General features: G+C 44.9%; 1 protein-coding gene across 3 annotated transcripts in view; it reads right to left on the reverse strand.

The window, feature by feature from the left end:
* The window catches only part of RNF130 (ring finger protein 130), a 288,762-nt gene that overhangs the window by 193,112 nt on the left and 82,668 nt on the right, over window positions 1–12,982 (reverse strand). The gene's annotated exons all lie outside the window — the stretch shown is intronic.

A 12,982-nucleotide genomic window follows, 5' to 3' on the forward strand; every position in this document is an offset into this window, starting at 1 on the left:
CGACCCGCTAGCAGTATACACAGCGTTATCTGTGTTAGAATTCAGGTTGGAACTACATCCTTTTCCTTTAACATTATAAACTCTGACATTTTCTTTGGGTCTAAGAAAAGGTAATTAACATTATTAATAGATGTAAGACACCTACATGGAAACTTTAAAACGTAGGTGCCCCCTAATGCGAGCACTCTAGGTTTTAACATCATAAATTCTTTTCGTCTTTTCTGCGTGTCCTTATTTAGATCTGGAAAAATTTGTATCTTTTCACCCAAGAACTTGTCATTCAAATGTTTAAAATATAATCTGAAAACGTTATTGCGATCGGATTCGAATGCAAATGAAACTAATAAGGTAGATCGATGAGTAACAACTTCCAGTGAACTTTCCAAGAGATCGGTTATATTGAGTCCAGGTTGAAGTTCCAAGCCTCTGGATTTAATTCCATTTATAGTATGGGCTCGAGTAATAGGAGGAATAGCTTCTGTTGGAATTAGCAAGATTTCTCTAAAATATTTTTTCACCATATCAGTTGGAGACAGTACTGAAATTTGAGGAAAGTTTAAGAATCTTAAGTTATTCTTTCTGGCTTGGTTATCAAGATATTCTAGTTTTTTCACTAGAATATCCCTGTCTCTGATAATTGTTCCTGTTTGACTCTGTAAATCCTTAATCTCTCCACTTAATGATACAATCTTTCCTTCATTTTCATGTACTCTTGCTATTATTGAATCCTGTGTTTGTTTTAATGAAGAAACTTCTTCGGTAAAAGTCTTTATAGCTTGGGAAAAGGTGGAGTTCAATCCCTGAATTGCCTCCCACAGATTGTCCATTGTAACTATAGCCGGTTTTGTCAGTCCTCCAGCCCCCGAAGAAACAAACCCTATGTTAGTGGCAGGAATCGGATCACTCACCGTTCCACCTCCCAACATCGATGTTACAGGGGTTGAGGCATCAGCAGGCCCTCCTCCGGCTGCAATCAAGCTCAGCTCCTCAGGCATAGTTTGTTGCAGCAGTTCTGCCATCCTCGGTTTGCTTCCGGGTTGCGGTGGAATGGCCAGCAGGGGCGGACTCAATGACGCCGCTTCAACGCTGTGATCCGAGTAAACCTCGGATCCAACCAACGCGGGTGTTTGTTGTTCCTGCCTCCGAACTCCACAATCTTCCAGCGTCTGCTGGCGGTAAGCGGGACCCTCGGGGGTGGAGGAGACTGATCGCCCGATTTTCCCCTTCCTCTTGCCCATATTCTCTAGGGGCAGGAGGAATCTCACTCGTCGGCGTTTGCTGGAGTAGGGAGCTCAGGAGCGCACATCCTCTCCCGACGCCCGAGGTTTAGATATGTTCGTGATGATCCGATTAGGTTTCTGGTTGGTAGATCTATGAGGTCTGTCATGTATCCTGGGACTTCGCTGTAGATAATTTTGTGGACCAGGGTGCTGCTTTTAGATTGTAAGCTTCTTATCTGTTCCCTTCTCCACTACTGCCAACTCCAGACTTCGCGCCTTCTGTCTCGCTGCACCCTACGCCTGGAATAAACTTCCTGAGCCCGTACGTCTTGCTCCATCCTTGGCCACCTTTAAATCTAGACTGAAAGCCCACCTCTTTAACATTGCTTTTGACTCGTAACCACTTGTAACCACTCGCCTCCACCTACCCTCCTCTCTTCCTTCCCGTTCACATTAATTGATTTGATTTGCTTACTTTATTTATTTTTTGTCTATTAGATTGTAAGCTCTTTGAGCAGGGACTGTCTTTCTTCTATGTTTGTGCAGCGCTGCGTACGCCTTGTAGCGCTATAGAAATGCTAAATAGTAGTAGTAGTAGTAGTTGAGCAGGGACTGCCCTTCTATGTTAAATTGTACAGCGCTGTGTAACCCTAGTAGCACTTTAGAAATGTTAAGTAGTAGTAGTAGTATCTGGATATCAGTGGTGAATACCTGGATATGTTGCAGAAACCTGCCTGTGATATTAAGTGCCGTGATCCAGATATCAGTGGAGGAGTGGCCTAGTGGTTAGGGTGGTGGACTCTGGTCCTGGGGAACTGAGGAACTGAGTTCGATTCCCACTTCAGGCACAGGCAGCCAGCTCCTTGTGACTCTGGGCAAGTCACTTAACCCTCCATTGCCCCAGGTTCAAATAAGCACCTGTATATAATATGTAAGCTGCATTGAGCCTGCCATGAGTGGGAAAGCGCGGGGTACAAATGTAACAAAAATAAAATAAAATACCTAGATATGCTGACGACACCTGCCAATACTCAAATAAGTGATATTAAGTGTTGCTGTCCGGATATCAGTGCTGAATACCTGGATATGCTGCAGAGTGCAGACACCTGCTATTATTCATATAACAGTGATATTCACTGCCGCTATCCAGATATCTATCCAGACAACTTAAGGCAACCGTTTTTCTCTCCTATGTTGTCCAGATAGTTATCTGGACAGAACTGCTGCATCACTCCTATCCGGATAGTGCCAGGGTGGTCTGTAAATATTTCAGTGACAATCCTACCTGGATAAGTGCTTCTGACTATCGGGTTATTAATGAATACACCATCTGCATCCAGTGGCAGATTTATACTCCCAGGTGCCTTAAGGCATGTGGACAGCTGGCCTGCCCCCTCCCTCCACTAGACAGTGGCTGATGGTGGAAAATAAGTGAATCATGGAGCAGAGCGGCTGCCAAAAGAACTTGCCTATTTTGCCTACTGGAAATTTGTCCTGCCTGTGAGGGGCAGTGAAACACCTTTTTAGTTGGAGGGGCCAAATAAACCATTCATCAGCCTCACCCCCAAGTTCTCTAGTTGCTGATGCTGTGTTGGGCAAAATATTGTTGGGCCAAGCCCCAGTGGCTCACCCCAAGGCCGCCGAGAAACTGAGCTGGGCCTGGGGCAAGGCCACCACCACCAGGCCCGGGGCAGAATTGTCATCACTGCCACCCCCTCCCTACCGCCCATCTGAAATACCCTGGCTAGCCCTGCCAGCTGCAGGCAGCGCAGCTCCTTCCTCTGCCCAGCATTGCCTGCCCCTGCAGCTGCTTTCCTCAGGTCGCACATGCTCAGTCTCAAAACTGAGCATGCGCGGCCTGAGGGCCCAGCAGCTGCTAAGCAGGTAATGCAAGTGGGGCCCAACGCTGGAGTTTTCTCTCTCCTGCTCCTGTCGGGGATGCAATCACCTGGGTCCCGCTAGGAGCAGGAGAGAGAGAAACCCCTGTGTCGGGCCCCCTCTGGAGGCCCTGGCCTGGGGAATTTTGCCTCCCCTCTCGGCAGCTTTGGGTTGCCCTATTCCACTGCTTATGCTTTCCTTGTTTTCTCTTTTCCAAATTTTCTCTCGGGTGTCTCATCTAGAGTCTCTGAACTTCCTTTTGCTACATTTTCACTGAACCTTGCCCTGAAATAGTTGGCAGAAAGGAAGGCAAGGAGCCACCTGCTGACAGCTTGTGCCAGAAACAAGGTTACCAGTTTTGTGCTGGCTGGGAGCAGAGTGTTCTTTGTTGTGGTTCTTGTTCTTCATGTTTATCGTCTTCATTGTGACTGGGAGTAGAGCAGTACAGAGGCAATGCCCCCAGCCTATGGGAAAAAGAAAGCAGCATTGCAATGGGCAGGGCTAGTGTTAAAGGGCAGGTGCACACTGGGCAAATGACCTGGGTCTCCATGCTACTGGATCCTTCCCCATCCTTACCTGAAGCAGAAGAAGATACAGCCTGCTGGTGGGTTTTGGGGTCCTCTCCTAAATTTCTGGTTTAACTCCAGCCCTGGCATTAGCAGACCTAACCAATGAGTCCTAGGGTTACTAGATGGTTCATGGTCATGGAGGACAGGCTAAGCCAGTCCTGGCTTTGCTTCCAATGCACTCAATGGAAGTCAGGAATGAAAAAAAGTAGACCCCAGTGAATATAGTGAAGACATCAGGGTCAATCACTTCTATGCAACTCAGGAAGGATGCATTAGGGAAAAGCAATGCCAAGGATGGATTCCAGCTGAACAGATGCAAGAAAAACTTTCAAGCAGCAGAATGACAGACAAAGCAGAACTTAATGCATGACACTCACAGGCTGCCAGAGCCCTTGGGGAAAAAGAAGCTGAAAAGCATGAGAGTAAAGAAAAAACCCCATAAAACAAGGAAATTAGTGAGCCACCAAAAAAAAAAATGTGATTACCGAGAACAGTGTAAGCACTTTTATAACATTAGTTTACCACAAAGTCATTTATATCATATTTCCTTTAAAAATCAGCTTGCTTGCTTCTCGGTCCTTTCTTCCACTGGTCTTTTTTTCTCATTTGCTTCAGACAGGAACAGTCAAAGGAAGAAACAAATTTGCAAAGGTGGTGGAGAACCCAAGTTCTCTTCAAGGACAGCAAATGCCCTGTGATCAGAGGGCTAAATCTTGGGGTGGTTCCATCCAATATCTTCATAAGGAGCAATGAAATATGGCAGGTAGAGAGGATTATTAGGACATGAAGAACTGTAGTAGAATAGATATTCCTGGAGTAGAAAACTGAGGATTTTAAGAAAAGCAAAGGATAAAGTGCAATCATTTGAAGCTAAGAAATCCAGGGGATTATTAGATGATTAGGAGACGATGTCTCTTACTACCAACCAGAACGATCATATTGAATGACCTCAAGACTGTCAAACAGTGTATCAAGCTGATAAGATGCTGGAATGAATAGGATGAGGAATAACTGATACAGGGCTACATATATTTACAAACCACTGGTAAGACCTACTCTGCAACACTGTCTCCATATCTATCACTTGCACCAAAAGCATACACAGATTATCTCTAATTTAAAGAATAGCTACCAACATAGTAATCTTATGAAGTGAAAGTTAACTGAACTTCAAAAAGGCACGGGATAAACACAGAGGACTTTATATAGTAAGAGAATGGAATATTTAGATGACAGTCACGCTTCAAAAAAGGCACAGAGGGTTATGACCTGCAGGAGCGGCAGATACAACCCTAAGCAAAGGCACAGAGTGGCAGGTATAGTTTATAGTTTATTAGAAAACTTTCTATACAGCCTTTCCTAGATAGGTCAAAGTGATGTACAGACAAAAAAATAAGTAAGAGAAAAAAATGCCATCATTGAAAGGAAAGAAAAACAAAGACGACAGAGCATTCATTCAAGAGATAGACTATGCTAAAAACAGAGGGCGGACCAATGGGAAATGAGAGGGAAGGGAAACCAGCACCAGCCAGCCACACAACGTTCGAGGTGAGTACACAATCGCCCCCTCCCTCCCCTCCCTATCCTCCCTCTGAGTTCAAGGCCCCCCTCTCCTCCTCCCCCCTCCTCTGAGTTCTATGCCCCCCACCTCCCTCCCTCTCTCTCCTCCCCTTCGAGTTGCAGGCCCCCCCTCCCCTTCAACTTGCAGCTCCTCTCCCTCCCCCCGAGTTCCACGCCCCCCTCTGCTCTGAGATCCATGCCCCCATGCCTCCCTCCCTCTCTCTGTCTCCCCTCCGAGTGCAAGCACAATCTGTCCTGCGGCAGCCCCTCGCCTTCCAGCGTGCCGGCTGTAATTTAAAAATTGTTACCTCGGGGTCTGGCATCCGCACTGAATGCGAGCAGCGCTTCAGCCTGTCTTCCCATCTGTCTCAGCTCTGCCTCTGGTCCCGCCCTCATTTCCTATTTCTGGAAGGGCGGGACCAGAGGCAGAGCTGAGACAGATGGGAAGGCAGGCTGAAGCGCCACTCGCCTTCACTGCGGATGCCGGACCCAGAGGTAACAATTTTTAAACTACAGCCGGCATGCAGGAAGGCGAGGGGCTGCCGCAGGACAGGTCGTGCTTGCAGTCGGAGGGCAGACAGAGAGAGGGAGGGAGGGTCCTGCAACTCGAAGGGGAGGAGAGAGAGGGAGGGAGGTTGGGGGGGCCTTGAACTCGGAGGAGGGGGGGAGGAGGAGAGGGGGGCCTTGAACTCGGAGGGAGGATGGGGGGGAGGGAGGGGGCGATTGTGTACTCACCTTGAACGTTGTGTGGCTGGCTGGTGCTGGTTTCCCTTCCCTTTCATTTCCCATTGGGCCGCCCTCTCACATCATCACCAAGGTGGACCAATAGGAAGTGTGTTACAAACCCAGGCATTGAGGCAGAGGTGCAAATTATTATATAGGATGCTTAGTTGATATCTCGGCGCCTAAAACTAAGCACCTACACTTACACTAACAAAAACGTGGCATAAATCCCAGCATGTATATTTAGGTACACTGAGTTATATTCTATAACTACCTGTGCAAATTTCAGAACGCCCACAAAATGCCCATTTCTCCGCCTATAACCATGCCCCTTTTTGCCTGCGTGTATTAGAAGTTAGGCGCACTGCATAACAGAATGTGCTTAGCGAGTTGTGCACATAAATTCTAATTACTGCCAATTAGTGCTCATGATTGCTTGTTAAGAGATGTTATCAGCGTTGATTTGCTTGTTAAACCAATTAAGTTATGTGCGTTGTTATAGAATGCACTTGGTGTTCAGCACAGATCTCTAGATGTGCTATATAGAATCCGGAAGAAAAGTGTGTAAAAATACATTAAAGAGTGTTGATGATAGAGGTGACCTCTGTGGAACTCCACATCTACTATCCCTCTGATAAAACTCCATTCTGTTTTACTCTGTATGATCTGGTGGACAACCTCCCCCCCCCCCCACCCCCAATGATTTTAGAACTTTATCCATAATACCAATATTTCCTAGTTCAAAGAGTAAAATATCATAGTCCACCAGATCTAATACAAAGGAAAGATCAAATTGCTAAATAAGCGATTCATAGTTTTTACATAACAGAGACCTACCTTGTCGATAATAGACACAAATACTGATTCTGTGCTAAGCCAGGATCTGAATCCTGACTGAAGAAAATGTAATACATTATATTTCACTAAATAATCATTCAATTGTACACAAACCAGTCCCTCCAATAACTTTGAAAACAGTGGGCTAGAAGACACTGGTCTAAAATTTGAACATAATTTACATGATTTTTTACGATCTTTCAAAACTGGAGTAATAATTATCTCTCCCAATCCCACTTGAAATTGCACAACTGAGAGCTTATATAGAATCCACTTGAATAACAGATCTAAAAAAATCTGACGGAGGAGTAGCCATCAGATAAGGAAGACAAACATCCAGAATACAGTATGCTTTAACTTAAGTACTTCTGATATAAAGAGCTAAACAAAGACCAGTCAACAGGAGAATATCCTCTGGAATCCCTGACTGCTAGCTTAGCTTAGCGGGGTTTAAAAAAGGTCTGGACGGCTTCCTAAAGGAAAAGTCCATAGACCATTATTAAATTGACTTGGGGAAAATCCACTGCTTATTTCTGGGATAAGCAGCATAAAACGTATTGAGCTTTTTTGGGATCTTGCCAGGTATTTGTGACCTGGATTGGCCACTGTTGGAAACAGGATACAGGGATTGATGGACCTTTAGTCTGTCCCAGTGTGGCAACGCTTATGTACTTATGTACTCTCTGAGCGCCACAATGTCATCAACAGCATCATTACTAGAAAACAATGCTAGGGCACTACCCTAAACAAATGAATAGAGGGTAATAACCCGCATTGTGGCAGGAACACCCCTAAAGAAAGGCATGGCATGGTGTGACCTGCATGGAGCAGCCTATCACTTTACTGGACAGACTAGAAGTACCATGTTGGTCCTTATCTGTGGTCATTTACACGGTTACTATGAAATATGAGTGCTGGAGAGGAGGGGAGATCAGAAGAAAATCTTGCAGACTGATTTCCTTTATTTGATTTACTGCCTCTCACCGAAGGCACATCAACAGTTTACAATTTCAATACAAAGATAAATTCAGCATGCAATAAAAGCAAGACACACAAAAACAAAATCACTCCCCTTCATAACACTGTATAAAGTGCCATGCTTTCAATATCATTCAGTACAAAGTGTTGGTGTTTATTCATCATGTACTTTAAGTGAAAGTTCCCTGGTAATTTTTCACATATGATCTCTTGGTATCAGCTCTCTCGTAGCTTGAGGTAGGAACGTAGCTGTCGATTGGGAGGTGAGTACTGACACATTTTGTTGAAACTGAGGCAGTGACATTTTCTGTGGCAAGCTCATTGCTGTGGAATAAATGACCAGGATATTTACGCCTGTGTTCTGGGGTTACACAGTTTAAAAAAAAAACTTTTTAAGACTCATCTATTTGTGCGGGCAATTTTGACTATGATTGCATTGTTCAATGATGCTGCAGATGTCATATAGATAGTGTTTTATTGATGTTTTTTAGGTTGCTGTTATTTAATATGTATGTTACTGATTGTACTCCATATTTTTTATTTAAAATTCAGAAGAATATCACTATTATATATAGTTGACAAAATCTTTATTTTCAAAAATGTAAATACAATATTTTTATGCTTCTATAAATACACATCACAAATATCATATAAAACTACATAATAATCATTCATACATTCATTACCCATAAAATCTAAAACACAGGATCCAGGAGATTGTACTGATTGTACTCCGCCAAGGTAATAGGTGGGCTTAAGGGTGCTTTTACTAAGCTGCAGTAACACGGGATGCGCTGAGGCATCCTGTGGTAAAATCCCAAAAAACATGCGCTAAAAAATATTCCTGAATATTTCTTGGAGGGAGTGTGTCTGGGGGCGGAGAGTGGGCATGACTGCATGAATCAGTTAGCACAGCCACGGGAGGTGGTGGAGATGAAAACGGTAACGGAATTCAAACATGCGTGGGATAAACATAAAGGAATCCTGTTGAGAAGGAATGGATCCTCAGAAGCTTAACCGAGATTGGGTGGCAGAGCCGGTGGTGGGGGCGGGGCTGGTGGTTGGGAGGCAGGGCTAGTGCTGGGCAGACTTCTATGGTCTGTGCCCTGAAAATGGCAGATACAAATCAAGGTAAGGTACATAAGTAATGCCACACTGGGAAAAGACCAAGGGTCCATCGAGCCCAGCATCCTATCCATGACAGCGGCCAATCCAGGCCAAGGGCACCTGGCAAGCTTCCCAAACGTACAAACATTCTATACATGTTATCCCTGGAATTGTGGATTTTTCCCCAGTCCATTTAATAGAGGTTTATGGTCTTGTCCTTTAGGAAACCGTCTAACCCCTTTTTAAACTCTGTCGCCCCATCCCCGCTATCATTTTAGTCGCCCTTCGCTGCACCTTTTCCAATTCTACTATATCTTTCTTGAGATGCGGCGACCAGAATTGAACACAATACTCAAGGTGCGGTCGTACCATGGAGCAATACAACAGCATTATAACATCCGCACACCTGTTTTCCATACCTTTCCTAATAATACCCAACATTCTATTAGCTTTCCTAGCCGCAGAAGCACACTGAGCAGAAGGTTTCAGTGTATTATCAACGAAGACACCCAGATCCCTTTCTTGGTCCGTAACTCCTAACGTGGAACCTTACATAACGTAGCTATAATTCGGGTTCTTTTTTCCCACAAGCATCACCTTGCACTTGCTCACATTAAACGTCATCTGCCATTTAGCCGCCCAGTCTCGTAAGGTCCTTCTGTAATTTTTCACAATCCTGTCGCGAATTAACGGCTTTGAATAACTTTGTGTCATCAGCAAATTTAATTACCTCACTAGTTACTCCCATCTCTAAATCATTTATAAATATATTAAAAAGAAGCGGTCCTAGCACAGACCCCTGAGGAACCCCACTAACTACCCTTCTCCATTGTGAATACTGCCCATTTAATCCCACTCTCTGTTTCCTATCCTTCAGCCAGTTTTTAATCCACAATAGGACATTTCCTCCTATCCCATGACCCTCCAATTTCCTCTGTAGCCTTTCATGAGGTACCTTGTCAAACGCCTTTTGAAAATCCAGATACACAATATCAACCGGCTCCCCTTTGTCCACATGTTTGTTTACTCCTTCAAAGAATTGAAGTAAATTGGTCAGGCAAGATTTCCCCACACAAAAGCCATGCTGACTTGGTCTCAGTAATCCATGTCCTTGGTTGTGCTCTGTAATTTTGTTTTTAATAATAGCCTCTACCATTTTCCCCGGCACCAACGTCAGACTCACCGGTCTATAATTTCACGGATCTCCCCTGGAACCTTTTTTGAACCTTTTTTGAAAAGTAGCACATATGAGTTTATCTTGTTGAACAGACTGGATGGATCGTGCAGGTCTTTTTCTGCCGTCATCTACTATGTTGCTATGTTACTATGATTAGTATTGGGATTACTATGTGAGCCCTTACTAACTACAAAATGGATAGCAGTAAGAGCTCACATGCTAATTTTTGTTAACGGCTGCATGCTAATGGCAACGTTAGTGCATGGTAATTAACCTCCTGATTCTATAAAGGTCACCGTGCAAATTTAGGCACATTCCCAATTTTCGTGCACAATTTAATAGAATAATGAGCCGATTAGTGCCAATAACTGGCTTTTTAACAAGTAGCTATTGGCACTAATTAGATTTAATTGGGACCAACACGTGTAAAGTTAGGCACAAGATCTGCACCTAAAATTTACACATGGTCCAAAAAAAGGGGGAATGGAAATGGGAGGGTCATGGGCATTTCAAGGCAGAACTGTGGCATGGTTTCGAGTTATGCGTGTAATTACAGAATAATGGTGCCCCGCATGTAAATTTAGGCACGAGCATTTGCTCCATGATTTCATTGGTGCAAATGGTGGCGCCTAAATTTACCCGTGACTCTCCGCTTAAAAGTGCTTTCTATAAACTGTGATGAACTTTAGGCGTGGCTTATAGAATACCGTTTACATGGGTATTTTTTTGTGCCGATTTTTTTAGGCGCCATATATAGAATCGAGCCCTAATTGGGGGAAAATGGAAAGTTGACCTTTTCCAGCTGCGGTAAAAATGACCTAAGGGGCACAGGAAAGACCCATGTAAGGGAATGCTAAGGCCACTTTTTACTGCAGCTTAGTAAAAGAGCCACTTAATGAGCTATAACGCAGAATTTTAACATGCAGCAAGGCCAAAATTAACATTGCATCAAGGAGGAGGTGTTCTCAAGTTTATTTTTTATTGCAGGTTGTGTTTTAACATTCAGATTAATGTGCGGTATGTTCTCCAGGTTAATATGGAAGCACATACCGTCTCCTGTTTAGGGGAATTTTTGAGAAAACATGAAGTGAGACTACAGATGTTGGAGCCAGTGGCATAGCTACGTGGGGGCCTGAGGGGGCCTGGGCCCCCGTAGATTTGGCCCTGGCCCCCTGCCGACGATACCCTTGAACCCCCCCTCCCGCCACCAACCCTCCCTCGCCGTCGCCGCCCGCCTCGCTGCCGCATCAGATACCTTGTTTGCTGACGGGGGTCCCCGAACCCCGCCAGCCGAAGAGAGTCTTCTTCAGCGCCGGAGTAGCGCCTTCGTTCAACGAAGTTCCTGGTGCGATCAGCTGTTTCGACACCTTACGTCCTGAGGAAAGGCGTCGAAACAGCTGATCGCACCAGGAACTTCGTTGAACGAAGGCACTACTCCGACGCTGAAGAACGTTCTCTTCGGTTGGCGGGGTTCAGGGACCCCCCACCAGCAAACAAGGTATCTGATGTGGCGGCAGGGTGGGCAGCGACGGCGGGGGAAGGCTGGTGGCGGGAGGGGGGTTCATAGGGGTCGTCGGCAGGCCGGCAGGAGGGTCCAATGTGGCAGCGGCAGCGGCTCGGGGGGGCGGCTAAACAGTGCCCCCCCACCTCAGGCTCTGGCCCCCTCTCCCAGCAAGGTCTGGCTATGCCCCTGGTTGGAGCATAAGATGGAAGAGCTGAGAGAGCTAGGCAAGTGGCTTTCGATAAGGATAAAAGTGTAAGCCATCAGAAGTTAGAGGTGCTGGAAATTAAGATGATCTCCTCAACTTGTGATTTATTAATGTTCCTAAGTCTCCAGTTTTGTCATCTGTGCACATGGTTAAGAAATATAAGAGTCTTTGGGGATCTGAAGAATTTCCACACGACCTTTAACAAGAGCTTACTATGTGGACTGGCGAGGCCCAGGGCATCAGGAGACTGGAAAGGGGTTGTTGGTGGATGACTTTGACCTCTCTGATTTTTAAAGGGATCTAGCTCTGCTATAATGAAGCGATCCTTATAGCAACCTTTGCTTTGGAACCTGATCATAATAGGATTTTGAGACTGTATTTTTGTTATAAAAATTTGAGTTATTTGAGTCAGAATGTGATGGTATTTCCTGAAGAACTAGTGCGTAGACATGAAATACCACACAACAGCAACAAGACTTACAGATCTTTACTGAAAATAGGTTGCTTAGTTGACAGTGACAAACAAACAAGATTGGCTCTGCAGAAAATATAAGACAGAAGAGGTCCCAAGCAACAGTGACAGGTGGGAATGGGTGGACTTAAGTGGTGAGAAAGCCCAAACGCTTCTTGAAAAATTTGCCAGGCTCTGTTTCCTGGGTCAGGCTCTGTAGATGACATCACCAATGAGTGAAGACTCACAGTCTCATGAGCAATGACTCACAGTCTCGCCTGTCCTTGGAGAAAAGTTTATTCATGTTTTTGTCCTTTAAAAAAATGTTCCTGCATTTCTATTTGGAAAAGTGCAAGACAAAAAACAAACAAACTGTAGATCTAATCATAGAAGCAATTTTTATTTTCCTAAAAAAATATGTACGCTTATAAAGCATGTTAGAAATTGGTTTAAAGTCCAGTATCGTGGGGCCCTGTGTTGCTGCAATAGCCCTGCTCTCCATACCTAGCATCACTTCCCTTTCTTCGGGAGTGTACGTGAGGTAGAAGCTGTGCACAAAACATCTGCAGCAGGCCGGAAGGAACAGTGCTCCCTCTCTCTGCACTCTAATGGTGGGGGGGAGGGAGGGAAACTGGAACTAAAGTGACAGATTATGAAAGAACCTTTTGGGTAAACGCCAAGATGTCCACAGGAATATAATAGGTGTCTCGACGTTTACAGCCAACTCATTTCTACTGCAAGCTAAAAACGCTACCATGGCTTAGTAAAAGACC

This window comes from Microcaecilia unicolor, chromosome 8 (assembly GCF_901765095.1).
Source record: "Microcaecilia unicolor chromosome 8, aMicUni1.1, whole genome shotgun sequence".
NCBI lineage: Eukaryota > Metazoa > Chordata > Amphibia > Gymnophiona > Siphonopidae > Microcaecilia > Microcaecilia unicolor.